Genomic DNA, 6191 nt, shown 5'->3' with positions numbered 1-6191 from the left:
AAGCCCCCGCAATGGTAGAAGAACAAAGCTTAATGTCTTAAGTTGTATCTTTCAAAGTTCCAGGTTTTTCTGAGTAAATCTAGTTGGTGGCATGGAACATTATGCCTTTTCCTTAAATTACTCCATATGGAATAAGGCACAGTTTAATATTGAAAGCTGGAGAAAGATCATTACAAGCACTACAAAGTTTAATTTTCACCGATTATAAAAGCCCTGTAATTGTTTCCTAGGGCTGCCGTAACAAACTGTTGCAAACCAGTGGTTTAAAACAACAGAATTTGTTACTCTTTAAAAAAACAAAAACAAAAAAAAAGGACGTGGAAAAATGCTCAAAATCATGAATAATTAGAGACATGCAAATCCAAACAACAAAGAGGCATCACCCATCATGAGTCAGAATGGCCATCAGCAAAAAGTCTACACACAAGAAATGCTGAAGGGGTGGTGGAGAAATGCATACCCTCCTATGCTGTTGGAGAGATGTAAACTGGTAACAGCCACTAAGGAGAACAGAACAGAGGTGCCTTTAAAAAGTAAAAATTCCATATGATCCTGCAGACCCACTACTGGGCCTATAACCTGAGAAGACCAGAATGGAAGAGACACAGGCCCAAACGTCCACTACAGCAAGATTTACAATAGCCAAGATATGGAAGCAACCAAAACGGCCATCAACAGATGAATGGACAAACAAGAAGTGGTACATGTAGCCAATGGAATATTAGCCACGGAAAAGAATGAAAAAATGCTGTTTTCAGCACCATAGATGAGCCTAGAGATAATCATATGTGAAGTAAGAACAAGAATATCCTACGATATCATGTATAGATGTTATCTAAAAATTGATACCAATGAATATATTTCCACAGAGAAAGATACTCACAGACTTAGAAAACAAACTTATCGTTAACCAAAAGGAAAGGCGGGAGGAATGGATAAATTAGGATACGGGGGTTAACATACATATACTAAAATAAAATATATAATCACCAAAGACCACCATATACCAAGTAAGGTCTACTCAACACTCTGTAATAACCTATATGGGAGCAGGATTGAAGATGAATAGATAAACGTATGTGCATAAATGAACCAGATTCTGTACACCTACAACAAACACAACATTGTACTGGAGTTTACTCCGATAGAAAATAAAATTTAAATTAAAAAAACAAGAAGTAATGAGACATAAGCTTTTGGGGGTTTGTCCTGGCACCTTCCACTCTGATTTACAACCTAGGAACATGTCTTCCAAGAAGGCTCTGTTGCCCTAGTAACCAGAGTTGGGGATGTAGATATTGCACCGCCTTGTGGCCATTTCCTGAAACAGCAGCTTTAAACCTAGTGCTAATGGTCACTTAACATTCACAAGGCAGGGCTGTAAATGACACCTGCCCTCCAAAAATGTCCTACAGTCTGAAATTGACAAAAAAAATTCAACACGGGGCAAATTTTCACAAGGTAAAGTTTACTCTTTTTTTAATTAAAAAAAAAGACATGGAAAAATGGTCAACATAATGAATAATTGGAGACATGCATATCCAAACAACAAAGAAGTATCACCTCACACCAGTTAGAATGGCAATCAGCAAAAAGTCGACAAACAATAAATGCTGAAGGGGTTGTGGAGAAATGCATACCCTTTATGCTGTTGGTGGGATGTATACTGGTGACAGCCACTAACGAGAACTGAATGGAGGTGCCATTAAAAGGTAAAACTTGAGCTACCATATGATCTGGCTGACCTGCTACTGGGCCTATCAACCGAGAAGACCAGAATCTAAAAGACACAATCACCCAAATGTCCACTGCAGCAAGATTTACAGTAGCCAAGAAATGGAAGCAACCAAAATGTCAATCGACACGTGAATGGACAGAAGTGGTACATGTACACAATGGAATATTAGCCACAAAAAAAGAATGAAACAGTGCCCTTTGCAGAACCATAGATGAGCCTAGAGATGATCATACTACGTGAAGTCAGAAAGAGAAGGACAAATATCCTATGATGTCATTTATAGGTGTTATCTAAAAACGGATACCAATGAACATATTTCCACAGAGAAAGACACAGACTTAGAAAACAAACTTATGGCTAACCAAATGGAAAGGTGGGAGGAATGGGTCAATTAGCATGTTGGGGTTAACATACATATACTAATACAGATAAAATAAATATATCAAAAAGGACCTACCTCATTGCAAGGGAGGTCTACTCAACCGTCTGTAATAACCTACACGGGAACAGGATCGGTACATGAATAGATATATGTATATGCATAAATGAAGCAGGTTCTGTACACTGAGAACAAACACAACATTGTAATCAAATTTACTCTGATAGAAAATAAAAATTAAATTAAAAAAACAAAGAAGTAATGAGACATAAGCTTTTGGGGGTTTGTCCTGGCACATTCCACTCTAATTTACAACAAAGGAACAGGACTTCCAGGAAGGCTCTGTTGCCCTAGTAACCAGAGTGGGGAATTGAGAAATCCTGCCACCTTGTGGCCGTTTCCCGCAACAGCAGCTTTAAACCTAGTGCTAACGGTCACATAATATTCACAAGGACTGCAGGGCTGTAAATGACACCTGCCCTCAAAAAATGTCCTGCGGTCAGGAATCGACAAGAAAATTCAACACAGGGCAAACTTTCAAGAAGACAATTTCAAGAGGTAAATTCTACTCACACCGTTGTTTTTTTTTTCTTAAAGCACATGAAAAACTGTTCAACATCACTAATTATTAGAGTCAGGCAAATCCAAAATACAAAAAGGTATCACCTCACACCAGTTAGAATGGCCATCAGCAAAATATCTACAAACAAGAAATGCTGAAGGGGTGGTGGAGAAATTGGTACCCTCTTATGCTGCTGGTGGGATGTAAACTGGTAGCAGCCACTAATGAGAACAGAATGGAGGCAGCTTTAAAAGGTAAAAATTGAGCTACCACATGATCCGGCAGTCCAATTGCTGGGTATGTATCTAAAGACCAGAATTCGAAAAGATGCACCCAAACGTGCACTGCAGCAAGATTTACAATAGCCAAGACATGGAAGCAACCAAAATGTCCATTGACCAATGAATGGATAAAGAAAAAGTGGCACATGTCCACAATGGAATATTGTTCAGGCATGAAAAGTATGAAATAATGCCAATTGCAGCAACAAAGATGAACCTAGTTGTAATCATACTAAGTGAAGTAAGTCAGAAAGAAAAAGACAAATATTGTATGATACCACTTATAGGTGGAATCTAAAAAGTAATACCAGTGAACCAATTGACAAAAGAGAAACAATCACAAAAGTAGAAAATAAAATTATGGTTAACAAAGGGGAAAGATGTGGAGAAGGGATAAATTAGGAAGCGGGGATTTACAAATAGAAACTATTACATATAAAATAGATAATCAACAAGGACCTACGTATAACAAGGGAGTTCTACTCAACATTCTGTAATAACCTATATGGGAAAATAATCCGGAGATGAATAGATATATCTATATGTATAAATGAAAAAGATTCTGTACACCTTCGAAACACACAATACACAGCATTGTATATCATGTATACCAAGACTTTAAGCAGATGTACCCTCCCTGTGGGAGGCAGAATAATGTCCCCCCAAAGATCCTAATCTCTGGAACCTATGGTGTTACATGGTAAAGTGGAGTTAAATTGCTAATCATTTGACCTTAAGATAAGATTATCTTGGATAACCTGGATAACAGGCAGGCCCAATGTAATCATAGGGTCCTTAACAGTGGAAGAGGGGGGACGGAAGAGTCAGTATCAGTGATGTGTTATGAGAAAGACTCAACCAGCCACTGCTGGCTTTAAAGATAGAAGGGAGTCATGAGGCAAGGAGTGTGGGTAACCTCTAGAGGTTGGACAGGCAAGGAAACAGATTCTCCCCTAAAGCCTCCAAAAGGAATGCAGCCCTGCCAACACCTTGGTTTTAGCCCAGTGAGATCCATTTTGGACCTCAGTCCCAGAACTGTAAGAAACTTGTATCGGCTTAAGCCACTAAGTTTGTGGTAATTTATTACAGCAGCTATAGGAAGATACTACTTTCTTTTGCCAGCAGGAAGAAATTAACAGTGAAACTCTAGATAACGGTAGAGCCAGAAGATGGAAGGATCCAGGGCCTCTGAATCACCAAGTAAAGTGAAGTCATCTGCAGGTTGAAAACACACACCTTGGACTCTTATGTGAGAAAAACCTCTGCTGTATTTGAATGATGACATTTTTTACAACTGTTTTGTCTCATCCCAATGAGTACAACTCTCTGTGCCTCAGAGAATTTAAACTTATTTTTAAATAAGTTTTCTTATTTAAAAAAAAAAGTGAGGGGCTTCCCTGGTGGCGCAGCAGTTGAGAATGCAGGGGACATGGGTTCGAGACCTGGTCTGGGAAGATCCCATATTCCACGGAGCAACTGGGCCCGTGAGCCACAACTACTGAGCCTGCATGTCTGGAGCCTGTGCTCCGCAACAAGAGAGGCCACGATAGTGAGAGGCCCGCACACCGCGATGAAGAGTGGCCCCCGCTTGACTCAACTGGAGAAAGCCCTTGCACAGAAACGAAGACCCAACACAGCTAAAAATAAATTAATTAATTAATAATAATTAAAAAAAGAAAAAAAAAGTGAGTATAAAAATAATAGCTACCTCAAATAGTTATGGTGAAACTTAAACAAGTTACCATATCTAAAGTGTTTAGAATGATTCCTGACACACAGTAAGTGTAGTATAAGTGTTATCATTAAGAGTGTGTGCATACATATGGTCACCTTATCTCTGATAAAGGAGGCAGGAATGTACAGTGGAGAAAGGACAGCCTCTTCAATAAGTGGTGCTGGGAAAACTGGACAGGTACATGTAAAAGTATGAGATTAGATCACTCCCTAACACCATACACAAAAATAAGCTCAAAATGGATTAAAGACCTAAATGTAAGGCCAGACACTATCAAACTCTTAGAGGAAAACATAGGCAGAACATTCTATGACATAAATCACAGCAAGATCCTTTTTGACCCACCTCCTAGAGAAATGGAAATAAAAACAAAAATAAACAAATGGGACCTAATGAAACTTCAAAGCTTTTGCACAGCAAAGGAAACCATAAACAAGACCAAAAGACAACCCTCAGAATGGGAGAAAATATTTGCAAATGAAGCAACTGACAAAGGATTAATTTACAAGCAGCTCATGCAGCTCAATAAGAAAAAAACAAACAACCCAATCCAAAAATGGGCAGAAGACCTAAATAGACATTTCTCCAAAGAAGATATACAGATTGACAACAAACACATGAAAGAATGCTCAACATCATTAATCATTAGAGAAATGCAAATCAAAACTACAATGAGATATCCTCTCACACCGGTAAGAATGGCCATCATCAAAAAATCTAGAAACAATAAATGCTGGAGAGGGTGTGGAGAAAAGGGAACACTCTTGCACTGCTGGTGGGAATGTGAATTGGTTCAGCCACTATGGAGAACAGTATGGAGGTTCCTTAAAAAACTACAAATAGAACTACCATATGACCCAGCAATCCCACTACTGGGCATATACCCTGAGGAAACCAAAATTCAAAAAGAGTCATGTACCAAAATGTTCATTGCAGCTCTATTTACATGCAGCTACAAAATAGCCCGAAGATGGAAACAACCTAAGTGCCCATCATCGGATGAATGGATAAAGAAGATGTGGCACATATATACAATGGAATATTACTCAGCCATAAAAAGAAACGAAACTGAGCTATTTGTAATGAGGTGGATAGACCTAGAGTCTGTCATACAGAGTGAAGTAAGTCAGAAAGAGAAAGACAAATACCGTATGCTAACACATATATATGGAATTTAAGAAAAAAAAATGTCATGAAGAACCTAGGGGTAAGACAGGAATAGAGACACAGACCTACTGGAGAACAGACTTGAGGATATGAGGAGGGGAAAGGGTAAGCTGTGACAAAGCGAGAGAGAGGCTTGGACATATATACACTACCAAACGTAAGGTAGATAGCTAGTGGGAAGCAGCCGCATAGCACAGGGAGATCAGCTCGGTGCTTTGTGACCGCCTGGAGGGGTGGGATAGGGAGGGTGGGAGGGAGGGAGATGCAAGAGGGAAGAGATATGGGAACATATGTATATGTATAACTGATTCACTTTGTTATAAAGCAGA

The sequence above is a fragment of the Aethalodelphis obliquidens genome, unplaced genomic scaffold, assembly GCF_003676395.1.
Source record: "Aethalodelphis obliquidens isolate GAN/ISIS:26980383/991018 unplaced genomic scaffold, ASM367639v1 scaffold17, whole genome shotgun sequence".
In the NCBI taxonomy this organism is placed as follows: domain Eukaryota; kingdom Metazoa; phylum Chordata; class Mammalia; order Artiodactyla; family Delphinidae; genus Aethalodelphis; species Aethalodelphis obliquidens.
Note: the sequence above shows the minus strand (reverse complement) of the source record.